This window comes from Parasteatoda tepidariorum, chromosome 7, assembly GCF_982258835.1.
Source record: "Parasteatoda tepidariorum strain Cologne lab strain chromosome 7, Ptep-v5.0, whole genome shotgun sequence".
Taxonomy (NCBI): Eukaryota; Metazoa; Arthropoda; class Arachnida; order Araneae; family Theridiidae; genus Parasteatoda; species Parasteatoda tepidariorum.
In genome coordinates, this window is record NC_141761.1 from 55,215,815 (window position 1) to 55,237,825 (window position 22,011).

The 22,011-nt window shown below is 25.8% G+C and overlaps 1 protein-coding gene across 1 annotated transcript in view; it reads right to left on the minus strand.

The window, feature by feature from the left end:
• LOC107451638 (uncharacterized) overlaps positions 1-21,829 on the minus strand; it is a 150,812-nt gene extending 128,983 nt beyond the window's left edge. Inside the window, exon 1 of the mRNA XM_016067795.5 lies at positions 21,457-21,829. The gene's annotated coding sequence lies outside the window, so the exon portion shown is untranslated. The remainder of the gene's footprint in view (positions 1-21,456) is intronic.
• Between the last annotated feature and the right edge of the window lie 182 nt (positions 21,830-22,011).

Here is a 22,011-nt window from a genome sequence, read left to right on the forward strand (position 1 = left end):
GACACGTGAGCTTGCTGATATCGTTAGTATATCAACCTTTCGTGTGATAGATTAAAGACAGAGCTATTTCTCTTTTAAATGTACTTGGAGGAATTAGATTTAGAAAGTCTTTGTTTTTGATTTGTGTTTACTATCAGAGGTTAAATGAGGATGTGATTTTCGTTTAACTGTTGCTTTAAAGAGTTTGAAAATGTAACTGTTTATAAATCTTCAATATTAATGTGTTAATGCTTATGAATCAATAAACTGTCTTCCTTTTGTATATAAATTAGATTTCCTCCATTAATATCTTTCAAATTCCTTCTTATTTTATATAGAGGCTTACAGCGATTGGAGACGTTGCAATAATGTGTAGGATTTTAAAAGGGAACTTTTTCTGGATTATTTTATGTTTTAGATAATGCTAAAATTTAAACCCAGAGCACTTAGCATTTAAAAAAAATTTTTACAATGAATAATATTTTTCAATTTTAAATAATATTTTTTGCTTTTACGTACCTCGATAGCTTCGTACAATTTTCTTTTAGTCTGTTTAAAATATAATAGTGTATGTTCTGTAATTTCTATTACGCTTCGTTGTTTTTGATTGAATGATATTTTTTCTAAAAGGCATTTTTCATTCCATTGTTGCCAAATTGAGTTTAATTCTTTCATTTCGACCATTCAGTAAGTGATAAAAAATAATAGATTATATTAAAAATAGAAAAACATTATTTTTTCCAGAGAATTATCTTTAGTTAACACTTTGACGCAAATAGACACCGATGTCTGTTGTATATATTTTTTTTCTGGTGCTCTATTTACGAGCAAAAATATATTTCGGTACTTTTTTATTATAAAAAACAGTTTAATAGTTGCAGAAAAATATCTGTGAGATTATCAGAATTATATTCGTACTAAAATTTAAAATCCTAAAAAGAGTGGCTTTAGTTTTTTTTCTCTTTTATATTGAAAAATTTATCAATAAATGATTTTGGAAAATTCAATGATGAATAACTGTTTTTCTTAGATCTAAATAATTGCAAATAAGTGCAATTTTGAAAAATTGGAAGTGAGCCGTGTTTGGAAGATTTTACCTTTAAAGGGAAGAATAAAACACCAGAGTTTCATTTTCTATTTTATTACCATAAATTATTAAAATGCTAAATGTAATATTTTTCACTTATTTTGATTTTAAAAAAAATAAGGAAAAAAGTATGAAATATATGTTTAATAAAAATTACGCTTTAAAGGGTTAAAGACTGTTTAATAACTGTTTAAAAATCTTTGCAAATTTATAAAATGTTTTGGCTTCTATAAAAATGAAATTTCCTATATTGGCATCTTTCAAATTCCTTCTTGTTTTATATTTTGTCAGGAATTTAGAGCCCTGGTTGAACCGTAATATCGTGCAGATTTGCAGCAAGCTTAATATGGTACGAAGATAGGCCCTATTATTGTGTAAATTAGTCTATCTTAAACTTGGCTGCACCATACCGTGAAATTTGGGTTTCAATTTGAACGAAAACATGGTTCAATTTTATATCTCACTAATGCTGTGGAAATTTGCATGATATTATGGTTCCAGGTAATTATATCATGGTTCAACGTTGATAAAGTTTTTCGGAAAATTTTGTATATGAATGATATAAATCAGTCTTTACAAGCGCATGAGATCAGTCTTTACAAGCGCATGAGTCTTTACAAGCGCATCAGTCATTACAAGCGAAAAAAAACCATTTTGTCAAATGATATGCTTTTATAGAACTGCTTCAAATGAGCTTTTATAGTGCTTCTATAGGGCTTCTCAATTTTTCGGCTGTGGAACCCCTAAACGATTGAGCTTCTTTTGGCGGAACCCCCATACTTAATGAATAAGTTTCATTTGCACTTTTGAATATATTAATTAACGAAAGACTATTAGTTAGTTTGGAAATATTTAGTTATCTAAATTTTATTAATTATTTGGAAAATATTTATTGAATGAATGACGAAGGAAATTGTTTAATCGTATCGTTTTATCAATCGTATCGTCTTAAAATCATAACGTTAATCGTATCGTCTTAAAATGATTTTTATGTCAGGCTGTTGAATTCACAGATCTGGAACGGCATCTAAACGAGTTCTTAATTTGTATTTTAATTAATGCAAAAGCTGAAAATGACTGAGCTGAAATATAGTTTACATTGAAATAAATAAGAGGAAAAAAATAAAATAAAATAAACGTTGAGAATGGTTATAAGATAAACATACTTCTTTGATTTTTGGATTTTTTTTTTATTCGATTCGAAATACTAATGAAATTTTTCATATAAGAATATCCTTTTCATAATTCATCTATTATATTGTTATTAGAAAAAGTATTGTTTGGAAATATGTTCACAATTAATTTAATTAAATATTTTCATAGAAATAAGAGAAATATTAAATAAATAGCGAATTATTATTTGATGTAAATTTAGTAACAGGTTTCGAAAAATATTATTAAATATAGAAAACAAAATTATTTACTCTCAGAATCCCTGTAACCCTTCTACTGAACCCTAGAGCTCTGCGGAACACTATTTGGGAGCCTCTGCAATAGAGTTTTTTAATGAATGATATGAAGTTGTTGGTAATAAAAAATGCTCAAAGCATTATTATACTAACGTATAAGCAACGCTATAAATGTGAAAATTGTCACCTATCATGTGGACTCTTTTATCGTTTTTTTTTCGTATTACATAACTGTATTTAACCAAACTACTATATTATTAAAAAAAGACGAAATCTTTTGAAGGCTTGGAACTGCCGAGATTATTTTCATTTCTATCTTTTATAAATAAAAGATAGAAAGAGAAAAATAATTAATAAAAGATCGTTTGTTTATAAGTGAGATTATAAAATCGCGGGAAATAGCTTAATTTAATTCCCATGCATATTTTAAGTAAAAATCAAAAGTCTCAAAATATTTTTTTTTCCTTCAAATAAAAAAAGTTTTTGCTTTGGTTTCTAAAACTTGCAGTTAAGATCAAAAATTCGTTTGAAAATGAAAATTTTTAAGCTGATGTTTTAAAAAAATTAATATTATTTTTAAAATTGGCTCTTTAAAGAAATTATTATTAATAAAAAAATTTTATTATTAAAAACATATAATTATGTATTTCTTAATAAATATACGATTAAAAAAATTAAAAAATTAATATTTTTTGAAATTATTATTAAAAAAATATAAATTTTCGTCTTTTGCTAGCGAACTTGAATCATACAAATGGATTCTAACGAAAATTTTTTTTTTTCTATTTTCAAAATGGATTTCATTAAATGCAAAATTTATACATATTACCTCTATATAATTAACATTAATATTAATTACTTTTTGAAATTAAACTAAAGTTTAATTATTTTTTTTGCTTGCTGACAAATTAATCGAATCATTAAAAACAGTACACCAATTCAGGAGAGAAGAAAAAATAATTATTAAAAAAAATATTTATTATTAAAAAATATATAACTGTATATTTTTTAATAAGTATACAATTAACAAAAATTAATATTTTAATTATTATTTTTAAAAAAATAATTTTTGTCGTGTGCTAGTGGACTTAAATCATACAAATGGATTCTAACGAAAAAAAATATTTTCTATTTTTAAAATGAATTTCATTAAATGTTAAGTTTTATATACATATTACCTCTATATAATTAACGTTAATATTAATTACTTTTTGGAATTGAACTACAGTAATTTTTTTTCGCGTGCAGACAAATTATTCGAATCATTAAAAACAATTCACGAGAGAAAAAGAAAAAAAATATTGTCGAAAATCGTCTGATTTAAAAGAACGTAAAACTTCAACATCTGCCGTCTCATTTTTCGAGTTCTTCAAAAAAATACAATACCGCACTAAAATATAATTACAGAGTAATGTTCTATTTAAAAAAAAATGACATGAGTTATAGGAGAGGAGGGGAAGGAGTTGACTAAAGAAAATTAAGTACCTGAATAGGGCTTGCGGACTGACGGACAATAATGTATCATCCAGCTGATCAAACTAAGGGACTTGTTCGTGTGATTGTCGCAAAACTAGACATAAATTAAGAAAATTAAGCCAAAGTAAAAACACAACGATATAAAAATAACATTTCCTTTTTTATTTTTGTTTCTATCAGCCCGGGTAGGTATTGTTCTTTTCGTCATTCTACAACGATTTGTGGTACGCATATGCAAACTTTCCCCTTTTTTTTATGATTAACCATTTAAGTGTTCTATGAATTCTTTTCCCAGTTTTATTTTCTCGTTCTACGAAATATGAACAGTAGATTTTGTAATTTATGACTTAGATCTTTAAAAATGAACCTTCGTTAGGGTTAGTGACGTTTAAGATTGTTGTTATTTCTTTTCTTTAAAATATGTTTATTTGCATTTTTATGTCCCTTGAAATAAAATATTAAGGTTGCGTGATTATGATAATTTTGAGTATTTTATTATTTTGAAAATTTCTCTCTTGAATTCGCTTTATAATTTTTTTTCTTTAAAGAATATTTTATGCGCATATTTATAAAGCGGCTTAGTCACTCAATTAGTTGTGTATTTGCTAAAGCATGAAAAATTTATTTTGAATAAAGTTTAATGCTCATAAAAGTAGAAATAAAATTCAACGCATTCCTGATTTTCAGAAAGTTCTTGTCATAAAATCTTAAAAGAATATATTTTTTTTAAATAAAATTCTCTAAAATTTTGATTAAAGTTAAACTTAAACGTAGTTTTTTTTTTGTTAAGTAAAAAAAAATTTTTTGTAGAATCTAAGTTAGAAAAAAATGTGATTTCGATTTTGTTTCTTTATTTGTTGTTTCAAGTTACGTCATTATAAAATATACTTTTACAAAATTGAATATGCAATTATATACGTATAAAAATGCTCTGAAATTTATTCGATTCAATTAAACATAAAACTATATACTTGCATATAGGGTAAGTCAAGGAAAGATTGTCGTAGTGTTTTTTAAATCGAAATAACAGTACTAAAAATAAGGATACAGGAAATGTATATCTTTAATCTTTAATTATCTTGCATAATCAACATATTTTTAGCAAAAAAAAATATTGAAACATTCTATGCGAAATATGAAGAAAAAAAATTGTTTGAATATAAATTTACAAGTGGCGCTATCTCTTCTTAATGGCGAGGTGAGTTGGTTAGCCAATATAGTAAAAGAAAGATAAAGTTAAATTCTGGAAAATAGCAAATTTTATACTGTTAACCATAAAAAACTTATTAGTAGTTTTTAAAAGTAAATTTTATCATGAAAAATAAATAAAAAAACTACATCACTCCAAAAAAAAAAAAAAAGTTTTTTTTTTTTTTTTTTTGCAAAAGAAATTACAGGTTGTGCAGTGCAAAATTAATAAATAAATAAATAATAATAATAAATAAATAAACGAATAACCTTCAGTGACTTTTGATCTAAAGATCCGATCTTCACTTTCAAGGTCTCAATTTTACTGGTTAGAGGGGTACCTCAAATATGCTAATTAATTAGTGCAGACGATATTTTAAGTTATAAAATCAGACACAAAAACGTACTTTCTTTGAATAAACATACCTTTTATTTCGATGTATTGAAGTTTTGATCCCCAAAATATAGAGGGTAGTCGCAATCTGGGAAATATGGTCCCGATAGTTTGATCAAGAGAGCGTTCCAAAGTTTGGACCTCTTAATCTTCCTCTTTTTGCGCATTTCACTTTATCTCGAGAGCTTTTTGAGTGAATTGAAAAATTTTTGCACACAATTATACAATTGGTTTATCCAAAGACAGTTCTATACAAAAGATAATTTTTAGTAAGTATTTATTATTTTTTATTATTTCATTTTATAATAGTTGAAAAATATTTGAATTGTAAAGTATACAGTTTTTTACATCATTTTAAAGAAAGTAATTGTACAGGACAAAACGCAAAATCTGATCGAATTCTGACACGAAAATCTAACGCAATTTTTTTAAACTTATTTTCAAAACACGATCGAAAATTCGAATTCATCGGGAAAAAAGGTATTCAGAGAAAGTACGTTTTTGTGTTGTATTTTGTAACTTAAAATATCATTCGCACTAATTAATTAGCATATTTGCGTACCCCCCTCAAACCATTATGATTGAGATTTAGAACGTGAGGATCCAATTACTATATCAAAAGTTATTTAGAGTGTTCCGTTTTTTATCGTGCGCAATGTACATAAAGTATATTAATAGTTCTAGTACATAAAATGTACTACTAATGTATAGTGTATAAATAATGTCATGTTCTACACTGTAAAAAATTTCGGATCAAATTACGGTAATAATTTATGATGCATCTCGGGTGAATCATCCATAAAATCTATTTTACCGTAAAATTTTATACCGTAATTTTTACAGCAATATTTATTTAATTACAGTGATACAGTAATTTTTTAGTAAATGCTACTGTAAAAATTACGTTATATCAGATTCTTTGTACCGTAAAATACGTAAAAAATAAAATTAACATTAAGGGGAGCAAACTTTGGACAGCTCTACTGATCAAACTATTGGGACCATATTTCCGAGATTGCTGCTACTCTCTATATTTATGGGGCTAGAAATTCGAATCCGTTGTTGAAAAGAAGTTATGTTTATTCAGAGAAGGTACGCTTTTTGTTTGATTTTGTAACTTAAATTATCGTATGCACTAATTAATGAGCATATTTGGGGTCACCCCCTCGAGTCATCAAGATTGAGTCCCAGAACGCAAAGATTCGATTCGAAGTTATTCAGGGAGGTCCGTTTTTTTCCCCTCACTGTACATGCGTCAAGGAGCCATTACACGCACCATCTTGTCCTATCATTATTTTCAAATATGGTATTTTAAATAGGGTTTTATTCTATTCCACAGCTTGAAATCCGCGTAGATGGAGTTTAGCCATCGAAGTTTACTAATTCCTTTAACTTTATCTAATGGTTTACGTTTGAAAATCTTGTTGAGCTCCTTGTATCTAAATCGGTAAACGTATCTCCAAATCTAATAATGTTTGACTGAATAAATTCTGACATATCATTATCTTTATGAATTTTGTAAATTTCTGGAATTGATCTTCTTCTGTAAAAATAGCCTTCTTTGATTCCGATAAAAATAATTCCTACTAGTTTCTAAGTTTACTAATTCCTTTAACTTTATCTAATGGTTTACGATTGAAAATCTTGTTGAGCTACTTGTATCTAAATCGGTAAACGTATCTCCAAATCTAATAATGTTTGACTGAATAAATTCTGATATATCATTATCCTTATGAATTTTGTAAATTTCTGGAATTGATCTTCTTCTGTAGAAATAGCCTTCTTTGATTCCGATAAAAATAATTCCTACTAGTTTCTAAGTTTGCTAATTCCTTAAACTTTATCTAATGGTTTACGTTTGAAAATCTTGTTGAGCTACTTGTATCTAAATCGGTAAGCGCATCTCCAAATCTAATAATGTTTGACTGAATAAATTCTGATATATCATTATCTTTATGAATTTTGTAAATTTTTGGAATTGATCTTCTTCTGTAGAAATAGCCTTCTTTGAATCCGATAAAAATAATTCCTACTAGTTTCTAAGTTTACTAATTCCTTTAACTTTATCTAATGGTTTACGTTTGAAAATCTTGTTGAGCTACTTGTATCTAAATCGGTAAACGTATCTCCAAATCTAATAATGTTTGACTGAATAAATTCTGATATATCATTATCCTTATGAATTTAGTAAATTTTTGGAATTGATCTTCTTCTGTAGAAATAGCCTTCTTTGATTCTGATAAAAATAATTCTCAAGATAGCGATGGCAATACGGATCTTCTTTTCATGTCAGTGTTTCGGATGCATAAATCAGGACGTATTATATTTTTTACTGTTAGATAGTTTTCTATTTCTTTTTAGCTATGTATATCTGAGGAAGGACAATATATTTAAGTATAAAATAACTAATTATAAGTACACTGTAAAAAATTCCGGATGAAATTATGGTAAAAAGTATCCGCACTCAATCAGCCAGTACTTTTTTTCCGTAAAATCAATTTCAAACTTAAAGTTTTACGGAACAAAAAATCTGATTTACTGTAATTTTTACAGTAATATTTACTGTAAAATCAATGAATCATCGTAATTAAATAAATATTAATGAAAAATTACGGTATGAAATTTTACGGTAAAAATGGATTTCACGGATGCTGCACTTAGGATGCCAGTACTTTTACTTTTACGGTGTACAGTTTTCCTAATTTGATGCTTGGTAGTTAGTTTTAACCTTAAAATATAGTATGACAATCTAAATTCCTTGTATACCATTTTTATAACTTTCTTTTCGATTTATTAAATTTATACTTTAACAAAGAAGGATTAAAATTTAAAAGTTGTACTATTTTTATAAGTTCCTAAATACTTTTTTAATAAATTATCATATTACCTACATAATTCTTAAACGTAAATAATAACAATATTAAATCATTAAGATAAATAAAAAAAAATACACTGACGGAAAAATTTATTTATATTTAGAGTAATGAACATTAATTCTCGGAAAATGGCTAGTAACATACAAACAAGTGCTGGAAAAAAAAAGAATTCTTACGCTGTGAGAATATTAACGAATATCACATCGATGTGTAGATGACAATAAACGAGGTCATAAGTGCTGTTTCCCAATGAGCGGCTAATTAATTTCATCACGGTCACAGTTAATTCGGTGAGTAACTTTTTAGATGCACATAGGCATCATAAGATGAATTAAAGATGGAGGGAGAAGTCACAATGTTCTAAAAAAGGCGAGAAAAACGAAGGGAGAAAACGAGAACAATTTGTCTTATACTGTTATCGTAAATATTTTATCATTTAAGGAAGTTAAAAAATAATGTATAAATAAACCATGTTTAAAAAATCTTCAATACTACAAAATGTAGCAACGCAATGTTTTTCAAGGAGGATTAAGTATAATTAAAGAAATAATAAAAAATAATAATTTCTGTTTAACGAGTTTATATAATTCGATGAAAAAGTGAAACAAATAAATAAGTATTTTATAAGCATTCATTGTTAGCACAATTTTTGAAAATTCCTAACCTAAGTACAGATTAAAAATATTAATTTTTAAATTTCTACTAAAAAGTGTAACTAAAAAATTATGATTTCATACAAAAGTGTTTTTTACAAACACACACATTTTTACGCAGTTTTATAGTTTAAGTTAATAATTCTGTAAGAAAATATATTTTTGAAATTTTGTTAATTATTTACACAAATATAAATTATAATTATCAATTTTGAAATTTCTACTAGAAATTGTAGAAATATTAATTTAATGATTTTTCACGCGATTAATAATTATAAGCAAACATTTGATACAAGTGTTAATTAAATTTATAAATTTTAATAAACATACAAGCACCAATTTAACAAATATACAAGTACAAAAATGTAAATTTTAATGTTTTTTTCCCTGCAAATATAAATTACAAGTTATTGTTTTGATATCTCTACAAGAAAGTATGAGTAAGTACGATAATTGTAATGATATTACTTATTAGTAAATACACATTTTGATAATTATACAAGTGTAAACTACAGGTATAAGTTTTGATGATTAAATATGCTTAAATTAAAAGTATAAATTACGATAAATATAAAAGAACGTATATTTATAAATATTTTATTTATTCAAAGTGCTGATATAAATTTTAATAATTATTTAAATTATTTTTTAAAAATTATTATTGACAAGTTCTATTTACAAAATGCTGAAGATAAATTATGTTACTTGTTTTCCAAAAAAGAAAAAAAAATGAAGTTAATATTTTAAAATTCACATAGATATTATAATCAAATTTATATATCTATTAAGACTTGACTGATGATTAGTGATTAAAAATTTTTTTTTTTAATTTTCAAGATGTTTATTTCGATTTACTAAAGTAATGCTTCGACAAAAATCATTTAAACTATAATTTTAACACAAAATTTAAATTGCTTGTAAAATAGTTTTGTTTGCTTTATTTTTTATATTTAAACTATGTCATTTTACACTCTCAGAAGAAAAAAAAACTCTCCCTTTTGACGATTTAGCTGTATTCCTTGAGCTGTATTTCGTTAATTTTGAGAATCATTTCGCCAAGAAATTACGTGATTTGTGACGAAACGCGAACTCTCAAATATATGACGAAAATATTTCCTCAACTCGGAACCTCATCAAAGTAATTGTGAGAGATCTTTCCACTGTGTTACTCCCTGCTTGTTTCACCTTTGTTACTTTGCCGACCGGATGATGGTCAGTGAACTGACGTCATGCAGAAAAGTGCCATGTTCGAATCCCGGTCAGAATCATGGATGTGCTTTCCTTCTTCTCTCTTTACTATCTGTTCTTCTTATTATGAGAGCAATGTTGTTCAACAGATGGCCCCCCTGAAAGATTGGTCAATACATCTGCCCTCCCGAATGACGGATTTGGATATATACGGGTGGGCACTGGGAAAAAAAAGTCATGCGTTATTTTTGACGAAATTTGTTTCCTCGAAGAAACGGCTTAAGTCATTTCTACATTTTGACAAAATATTCGCTTAAAACATATACTAGAAAACGGTTTCGTCAAAAACGAGAAAAATTTAACGAAATTTGAATATGCATTTTTTACTGTGTATGAGAAACTATATTTAGAGTATAAGAATTTGCTTTTTTTTAAAATTATTTTGTGCGTTTTTATTTTATTCATAAATTCTTTTAAAGTATTATTTGTTAAAATTATTTGTAATGGTTCTGAATTATTTTTGGCAGTTAAGATTACTTATAAGTAATCTTATCTTATTAAGTTTATAAATTCACCAACGATACAAAATTTGCTCATGAAAGTTCATGAGCTACGTTTGTTTAAAAACTAAATACCTATACACAATTTATATTATTGCCTTTTTTTTATGAATTATTGGAATGAGAGTACTTGAGGAACTGAATTCTCGAATGCATAAAAGATAGAATCATTCTGAATTCAGAAATTAGTTTGTAAGACAGGATTTTACAACAATGCATTTTTCTCACTACATTAGCTTTACAACAGTTGACTTGATGAAACAGCGAGATATTTATAAAAAAATATTATTCTTTTAATAAATTATAATTTTTTTTTTATCTAGTTTTAAATTTTTTATATCACATAGTAATAATATTGTCTTAGAAGTGTTTTGAAGATTCAACTCTCAAGCAAATAAACCCTATAAAAACTTTTGATAATATTTCAATAATTTTGAAGAGATGAGAAAATTCTGAAATGTTAAACCTCGAAATAAGTAAAAAAAAAAAAATGCACTTAAGCTATTTATATATTACGCCAAATTCGAATAAATTGATTCTAATAAATTTATACTTACTTTAAGGAAAAGATGTTTAAAAGAGAATAGAATTCAATAATATTTCATTGGATTAGGAATTTTTGTTATTACATGATAAAAATATTGTTTAGGAATATTAAAAGTACCCCAGTTTTCTAATCATTGGCTCTTATCTAACATTTGAAAAGCATTAACTGAAGAATTTCCAAATTTGGGAAAATCTGAAATTGTAAAACTTCCTACTATGACAAAATCACGTAAATTAAATTCCCTTAAAAAGTTTTTATTTTTAACGTCTCATTAATTTTAATTAATTTTGCTAAACTAACTCTAAATTTAAGAAAGCGATGTTTAAAATAGAGCTTTATTAAACAAGGCATCGAATATTTTATTGAATTTGGAATTTTTAGTGCTAAATGTTAAGAAATAATAACATTGTTTGGAGTAATTCCAAAGTACAAAATTTTCAAAACATTGTCTAAAACTAATCTTATGCCTAAAATGTGTGAATTTATGACTTTCCAAAAATGGGATAGTACGAAATCGCAAAAATTTCCTTCTGTGGCAAAATCACATATCTTTCGTTATTGCATTACCTTCACGAGAAATATATTTAATTCAAAAGCGACGTAGTTATGAAGTGTATAATACATTTAACTGCAAATAATTATCGAATACATCGTGGAATTCGTATTAGCTCAAAAGCAACATTATTTCTCTCATTGATTAAGAACATATAGGAGTGTACTAACATTCCCATAATTCTTAGGCGACTTTCTCCCATACCTTCCTAATAATGATTATTACTGACAGGTTTGGTCGATTATACACCATTATGTAATAAAACATTAAAATACAAACAAACGGGCAACTCCCCGTAGGGAAAACTAATATGACACTCGAACCCAGCAGTTGCGGGACAATTCGATAGCATCCACCAATCAGAATCTATAACCGCCGGGCCAACGTGCTTGCTTGCTATCTTAGAAAGCAATAAAAAGTAGCGGATGATATAGATGTGAAAAAAATAATAATTTCAATCGAGCAGTGTCAATAACATTTCAATTCTTTTGGTGCATAAACATCCGATAGCTATTTTGTACGACCTCCAATGATATATGAGGTTTTATAAGATGTGTAATCAATAAAAAAATATGCATTTTTTTTTTCATCTTGCCACAGTAATCAGTTTTTTTTCTTTTTGATTCATTAGTGTTTTTTCTTTTAGTTTTTAAGTTGTGTCTTAGTGCCTGAAGTTAAGCTATGCGTAAAGTTATTTAATGGAAATGTGTATTAATAAACAAAAGGAATTCTTAGTTTGTTAAGAACGTTCCAGTTCATGTAGCAATTATTAAGTTCTTCGCAACATGATCACATTTATGGTTAGCAGATAGATGCGTTGATAAATGTTTTTTTGTAACTAATCTTAAGTTATCATATCTCCCTTCTTCTTATTACTGTACAAAAATAGGTGTTTGCTGTATACAAGAAATATCAATTAAATTTTGTAAAATATTCCAATTATTCTGAACGAGGATTAAGAAAACAACATTTTACCGGGCTAACATAAATCTTGTTTTGTTTACTTCCTCATACACTGTAAAAAATTCGGAGTCAAATTGTGGTTAAAATTCCGTATAATCCAATTTTACCATTGCATTTTACGAACCAAAAAAATTTATACACCGTAATTTTGACAGTAATAGTTACTGTAAAATCACTGAATTACTACAATTAACTAAATATTATTTTCAAAACTACGTTAATAGTTACTGTAAAAATTACGTTAACTGTAATAGTTACTGTAAAATCACAGAATTATTACAATTAACTCAATATTATTTAAAAGTTACGGATTTTTCGGATTCTGCTGTCAAGATGACAGTGCTTTTTACCGTAATTTGATCCAGTATTGTTCACAGTTTGGGCGAAAATTTTAAATTCTTAAAGGAAATGTTAAGGAAGTTTTTTTCGAATAAAATACTTCATTATATAATGAAATATTTGTTTTTAAACTATATATTTGTTTTTGTTTAAGTTTTTCATGACCTATCAGGGGTATTTAGAAGAAATTTAGGTCCGTTAACGGACCCTTCACAAAATATTTTAACTTAAAAACGGACCCTTCACAAAATAATTTATCTTTTAATCGGACCCTTCACAAATTTGTTTATCTTCATTGCTTTGATAATCGAATAAACCCTTCCCAGGAAGGAGGGGAAAGAGAGACAGATGTAAACGAACTAAGTTTTGTCTTCAGCAGACGCTTCTTCCTTTATTCGTCCGAAATGAATATCCTGCGTTCACCAGAATAGGCTAAATACCAAATATTTGTATGTTGCATCTCTAATTTAGTAGCAGCAATTGCTGCTTATTTTTGAAAATTTATTTTTTTTAATTATAATTTTACAGTGTTGTGCATAATCTTGTATGTCTTTACAATTTAAAAACTAATTGAAAAAGTTTTTGCAATAACAGGACCCTATTTGCATAAATTCACACAAGTAGGACCCTGGTTGAAAGAATGTGACTTATTTTATATTAACAAATTACGAGTAATTTTTTCACAATTTTACAAAAACGGACCTTTCGCAAAATGTCTGGACAGACCTCTGCCTAGATCTGCTTTATTGAATGTCTTGCTTGAATGTTTTTTTTATTTATTTATAATTATAATAATACACAACATTTAAAAAAAAGACTCAATAATTTATAGCCTAAAAATGATTTGATATGACCAATATATTATGAAAGACCAATTTCTTTTAAGTTGAGATAAAGCATATAATTTTTGACTCAAACTACTGCCATTAACGGCCACATTTATGGAATTCTTTTTTTTTTTTTTAATTTTATACACATTGAAGTAAGCAAAAGTGAAGAAAACTCAATGAATACCTAAAATAATATCTTAAATTAAGAGTAGCAAGTAAATAAATAATTTTAAAAAATCAAAATACTAGAATAACTCTTCAAACAAAATTACATTATGCAGTAATTCCAGTCTACATATTGAAAATTATTCAAAATTTTGATAAATGCCTTAATAAAATTAATTAGATCGCAATGAATTTACAAAATTATTTTTAAGCCATTTAAAATTGTTACATTTAAACATTTCTTACTTAATACATTGTGGATTTAAAATAAGCCTTTATTAGCAGCAAATACCTATATGTAATGAAACAACATTTAATCTTTCAAAATTAGTTTGTATTGTTTACAGTATTTGAGAAGATTTTGAATTTTAAAAACTACATTCCTGTAAATTCTTATATAATTTTTTCTAACTTTGTATAATAACTAATAGTAAAAATATCAATATATATTTAAAGAGAAAATACTGAAATGTATGTTAAAATTATGTTTAAAAAATTAATAAAAATCGTTATACAATTTGACATTTAATTTTGCTTTTATCTATAAGTTTGGCACGAGCAATTGTGCATCGTATATCAAACATCAGTTGTTATTTGCACTTTCTTATATTACATACATTTATAAATTTGGTATTGGATAGCTCAAGCTAATCAATCTAATCAAGTTAGATTATTAGACTAGATTATTTCAAATAATTTTGTTGGTTAATCATTATTTCGTTACTAACCATGAAAATATATAAGTTAAATGTTGAAATATAATAGTTAACTAAGGAATTAAGGATTAATAAATAACGTTAAATGCAGTGAGTATAGTCTTAAAGCTTAATTTTCATAGTTGTTATAAATAATTCTTTCTCATTTCATCAGTATCATATTTACTCGAGAAACAATACTTATTTCTAATTTTTCATTAATTTTATGCTTAAAAACGTACCACTTCTATATCATATTAATTTAATATTATAATCACTCTAATTTTCTATTATATATTTAGTTTTTGGATGAAAAATCACAATATTTTATACAGATTAATAAAATAATCGAGTCATTTGAAGTGTGAAAAATCTCTTTGAGGTAATAAAAGTGCTGACTAACATTTTATTTCTAGAAGCACGTTGCAGTAATCTGTAAAAGTTACATATTGTACTAAAATATAAATATTTAAGAAAAAATTTGTTTTTTTTTTTTAAAACTATTTAATTGATAATCATGAATTTCCTTTTTCAATAAAACTAGACATTTTTTAAAAATATTTTTAACTACCTACAACTTTATTTTTTTTCTAAAACGAATCTTTAAGCTACATTTGTTTAGAAAATTTTATAATTAAATAACATTTCCTGACTCTTTCAAAATTTTGATAAAATCGCCTTTTTTTATTGATGTAGCTGTTTGTCAAAGTTTATCAAAATGCTTTTTTTTCTAATGCAATCTTCATATCATTTATTGTGTGAAAGGTGGGAGGCCGCATGTAAAGAATTCAAGGGCCGCTCTTGAATCCTAGGCCGCAGTTTGTGCACCCCTAATTTTCTATTATTCAATTTCGGAAAAAAGATCAACGTAGTCATCCAAATTTTTCAATTATAAATCGGTTCTTGCTGAAATAAAATCGTTTCAAAATTATTAAATTTCCAAAAGTATAATTTCTACAAATATCTTAAAATATATAATATGCAAGCCCGATATTATAAATGAAGTGAAAAATCTGATTTTTGTTACTTAAATTAAAATCTGAAGTTTTAATGGAAACAAGATTCTATTATACATTATTAAGTTATATATTCTTAAGATTATTATTGTATTAGTTAAGAAATATTATTTAAAGTAAATTAGGTGCGAAATGATCTACTCTTTACGTGTTTTACTTATCCCTTTTTATTAATTCGAACGTTTAAAGCTACAAAGAATGTGGTGAATTGAGATTGATTCGATCAGATTTATTTTTAAAACAAAATAGTTAACGTTTAATGCTAAAACTTATTAAAATTAAAATATATATTGCAAAATTTTTTCTTATTTATTAAGTTTTAGTTCATAAGTAATAAAATCTTACTTATGAATGAAACCTAATGAGTAAAATCTTACTTATGACATGTTAACTACATTTTCAACTTTTTCAAAATCTATGTTTGAACTAATATTTGAATTTAAATAGTTGAACACGCATATAAAGCTTCGTATTCCTTCAGTTAATTATTACTTATTCAGTTAACATTTAGGTCAATGTGTCATTTACTAATGATAGTTGAGTCATTAGTTACACTTAATCCCAATAGCGCGTACTGAGAATGCTCGTTGTACAAATATACACTTTGTACATGTTGTATAAGAACATTATTTTTTTATGTTAACGTTGTACACTTTGTGCAGGAATATACGTTGTACAAATATACTTAAAAAAGCTACATTGTAAAAAAAGGGTTTATCAAAATTGAGCAGATAGCTTTGAAAAAAATAATACTCGAATTTAAAAATTCCATTTAATCAAAATTGAAGCAGCATTTAGTCATTTTTGACCGAAATGTGATCTTAACCGAATCTTTTGACCGAAATATGTCTTAAAAGTGATGTGAAGGAAAAAATGTGTGAGAGAGATATTCGTTGTCTACCAGCAGGATTCGAACCATGGACCTCATGCTCAAATATGCGTATATGCTATTTCTATTTTGAATACAAGGGGTATTCATATTCGACTATTATTTGTTTCGGAGCTATTTTCATACATTTTTGCTCAACACTTTTATTTAGTGTAATGTTTACTAAATCGTTCGGGTGACAAACATGAAAAAAAGAAATCACTATTTCTGTCAAAAGAAATCTATATTTCTGTTTAGTTTAAAAACATCAAACAATAAGTAGGAATTAATTTGTTCGTAAAAATTCAAATGAATATCAGTAAAGGATTTTTTTATTTGTAATTTTCATAATTAATGTAATTTAATTAAGTGTCACATTAAAAAGAAATATTTACATAATTATGTTTCTATAAAAAAAAGGATAAAAAAAAAGAAGCGAGACAAATATTTTTTAATTGTATAAAACATCAACCAATTTATTTATGCTAGAAGTTTGCAAAAAGTTTAAGAAAACATTATTTAAATTGTCTACGATTAGTATAATACGGTGATTTGAATTAACATTACATAACTTTTAAAAAAGCTTTATAAATTTACACAAATTAATAGTAATGATAAAAATTCCATAATGGTAAAAGCTCTATATCTAGTAATGATAAAGTAAACTATAAAAATTCTATTTAAAAAAAAAATTAGAAAACTATGATTTTATTAAATTTTTTAATCTTGATTCAATTATTTGTAAATTAATTTAAACTTTAAGATTAAAAATATGAAGACTAATTGGCAAATTTTAATAGGCAAACTTGAGTTGAATTTCGCTGACATAAATTGCACTTCTTTACGCAAGGCAAATAATTTATTCTATCTGAATTAAATGTTCTTGACAAATATCTAATTACCACTTGTTTAGAATTAAACTAATAATGAATGTGAAATAAGTCAATTTTAGATAAAGATATAAACTCCGAAATTCCTTTGTTAGTGTAAATAAGCCAATTAGAAAATTAAATCTAGACTCCAAATCTAGAATTTAAATCTAGATTCAAAATTTAAATATTACACTTCTTTGAAAATTAATGAGCTAAGTTTGAGTTGGAAATACTTCTTTAAATAATGATCTAATATCAAAATTAGATATTTCCTCGTGTCAAAAATAAACTAGTAGAAAACGTGAAAGTTTAAAAAAAGTTCTTGCGAATGAAAAATGTTGAATTATCTTTAAAATCGAATAATGCCCAATAAATATTGTCATAATCAACATTAAAAGTATGTAATTTAAAAAAATCTTTAAAATAGATGAATGTTGAATATACAGTCTGAACATAAACATTGGTAGAATTTTAATCATAAATATTTTCATGCAAAAAACGGTTTAAATTAAGAGATATTCATAATAAATAGTTTAAAAGGAAAGGTATCGGCAATAATTTAAAATACATTTTAGGAATTGAAGTTATTAACATTATTTAAAATACTAAAAAGTTACCGATAATTTAAAATACTAAAAAGTTAAATTATTTCCTCATCTTTAAAGAAACTTATCCTTTCTTTTTTTTTTACTCGCAAAAAACTAATAGCTAAGCATCTAACATTATTAGCATAAAAATTAATAAATAAATAAATAAAATAAAAAAAATCATGCGGAAACATTCTCGATTAACAAAATGAAACTTATGGATGGTAAAATTATCTGGTTTTATGAAGTATTTTTAAGATAAAATTAATTAGGGCATGAAAATTTTTGTCTTAAAATTAATGAAGTTCTCTACAAAGTATCTTGAAGTCAGAAATACGATAAATAATTAAAACGTAGGACAAATAACGTAGGATAAATAATTAAAACGTAGTAATTGTTGACGTTTAACAGTTTCATAAAGAAACACAAGTGGAAAAATGGAAGAAAAAGTAAAGAAATTCATGGAAATAAAATAAATTGTTTCGTGAAAAAAGCATAAGTGGAAATATTCACGATAAATAATTAATCAGAACATGGACATTGTTGGCATTAAAAATAAGCAGAGTTGCGTGAAAGCATTTTTAGGGGAAATATTTACACTAAATGGTCAATTAGATCATAGACATTGTTGGCATTGTGAAGAAGGTTATGTGGAAATATTCACTACAAAAATTATTTAGAACATCGTCAGTGGTAACGTTTGAAATAAATACTTCCATATGAAAGAATCATTAACGTCAAAATATAAGCGATAAATAAATACATCTTAAAAATACACGACTTTACTCTATCTAAAAACAAAATATTAAATTTTAAAAACGAGTCATATCATTGTAAAATAACGGTGCCCTATGAAAAAAAAAACTATATTTCATTTCTGGTAAAATTTACATTTTACAAATTGTTTTTGCAAACGACTTTTTCGCGGGAGGAATTCGTCGAAAGAAATATGAACAATATGTAAATTCATCTTAAAAATACACAACTTTATTCTCTCTTAAAACAAAATTTAAAAATAAGTCTTATAAGAGCAAAATAGCGTTGCTCTCTTAAAAAACTATATTTGATTTCCAATAATAGTGCCATTTCACAAATTGTTTTTGCAAACGATTTCTTCGCGATTGAAATATGAATGATAAACAAATGCATTTTAAAAATAACTCTCTCTAAAAACAAAATAATGACATTTAAAAGCGAATGGCATCAATGTAAAATAACGATGCCATAGAATTATATTTGATTTCCAATGAAAGTGACATTTTACAAATTGTTCTTGCAAACGATTTCTACGCGGGAGGAATTCTTTGGAGTGAGAAAATCCCGATGATGTGTGCTTTCTTAAACCGCATCACTTGTGGACTGCAACAGGTGATGTTCAAGATGCGGAGAAAAGTGATTTCCATTATTCCGCGCTCATCGCTACTTTCATCCTTGTTATGTGGAAACTTACTGATAACACAAATTAGGCTTATGTTTATTTAGCTTTAGCTAATATAAATATATCTTGTAATTGTCAAATTTCATTAACTCATTACAATTTATATTATCAATATTATTTCCCCTTATAACACTTTTAAAATTTGCCTTATAAAAATTTTTAAAAATAAATTAATGAAAAAACTTCTTTATTTTTACATAAAAATAGTTACAATTTTATTTTTCAACCAACAATTTCTCTTTATAATTTGTTTATTAAAATATTTAAAAATTCTTAAATGGTTAAAAAAAAATCGAAAAAATTAAGAGATTTTTGTTAAAATTTGTTTCTTAAAAAGTTTAAAAAATTTTAAAAATTAAAAGTTAATCGTTATAATTCCAGTTAAAAAGTTAGAAGAATCATAAAAATTAAAAGTTCGTCTTTAAAATTTGTTAATAAGTTTAAAAAATTTAATTAATATTTGCTTGTAATAAAAGTTTAAAATTTCTTAGATGCAAAATGTATGTAGAAAAACTGAAAGCTACTACTAATAAATATTAACCTGAGTACGGCTTACGTGAGTTTTCACTATTATGTTATTTCAATATGTGTGTTTTGTAAATATTCTGTTAAACGTTGTACTTTATAATGCATTACTTCTGGGTTTACCTAAGGGACTTAACTTACACAACTATTTATAAATGTACCCTATAACCCTATGTCTTATCCTATGTATTAGAGTTGTTTTTTTTTAAATATTTTTATTTTGAAAAATTGTGATAAAATATAACTTTATGATATAAAATCATTTCTGGAAAAATTTAAAACGTTTAAAATTAAACTTAACAAAATATTATATTTTAGTATCCTATTATTGTAAGAGTAAATTGTTTTTAAATAATCCAATGAAAAAAAGTGAGAAAATATTGTCACAAATATGAATTAAACATGTTTCTAACATTAAAGATAACATAAGCTATAAGATGAAGAATACAGAGAGCAAAATTTTAAAATCCATATCAATATTTTGGAGGTAAAACGACAACTAACTTAATTAAATTTTTAATTTTAAATTAAGAATTTTATTTATTTATTTATTTATATTTTTAAGAAGCAAGAAAATTTTATCTTCTCTCGAAATCTCATAAAAATTTTAAAGTTGGCAAAGTTTTAAAATTATTTCCATTTTTTTTTTAATTAAATTGTTCAACTTTACTTAATGTTTTAAAAGTCCTTTTTATTTCCGAAATGTTTATTCTTTATATTTTCATGTAGTTCCATTTTAAAAGAAGCAGCATTTTTGGTAATAATATTTTAAATTAATAAAGAAATCAAAGAGAAATCTTTTCTCAAAATTAAATCAAAATATTATATTTTCGTTAAAGTTTTCTAAAAAAATTTCAACTTTTTTAAAAGTTTAATTCTTTTTAAAATGGTTTTAAATGCTCCTGTATATTTATTATTCCCAAATCTTTATGTATTTATTCAAATTTCTTATGTCCTAATTTATGATTCGAAGTTCTATCCCAATCCTATGTTGAAGAAAACATAATTTTTGTAAATTGTATATTAAAATTATTAAGATGAAAATGTTGTTAAGGGTTTTGTATTTTCTGCAAAAATCCCGTGAAACAATCGTAATTCTGTGAAAGTTGAATTTTGAACTTTCTTTAAAGAAATGTTATTTTCTTTTTTATTATTATTATTGCATTTCATTTTGAAGAACAGCATAATTTTTTTTATCTATATATAAATTGTATTTTAAATAATTAAGAAAAAAAAAATCTGACTCACCAGCGGCGATCTTCTTTTTTTTTAAAAAAAAAGAGAAAGTCTTTTTTTCTCTTGAAATTATGAGTCCCTATCTCTAATCTACTATGAACAACATCAACAACAATGCACAAGAAGAGAAAGTGACATTTACAACACGAAGAAGAGATAAAATAGTTTTTATTGGTAATAGGGGCGCACACAATCAACTAGAGAATAGTTCGCTCATCAACTGATGATGATCAAGTGACAGTAGAAAACAGACTGCACGCGCTTCCTCAACTTAGCTAATGAGAAAGACGACTAGGCAAGCGCGTGTGCAGTTCTTCGCTCACACTGTACTTCCAAGCGACTACTATTCAATCGCTCTTTCCGACGATATACACAAAAGCCACGTGGTATTTCCCCTCGTCGATGCGCCGCCATGCCGCTTTAAACCACGCCTCTTTTCGGATTCGTTCACTCTTCAAAATCACCCTCCTCTTCTCCATACCTCCTTGTGCAGACGATCTTTTCCAACGAACGGCTGGGGAACGCTTGTTTCTTCACAGGTGTGGGAATGTGTTATTGTCGTTTGCG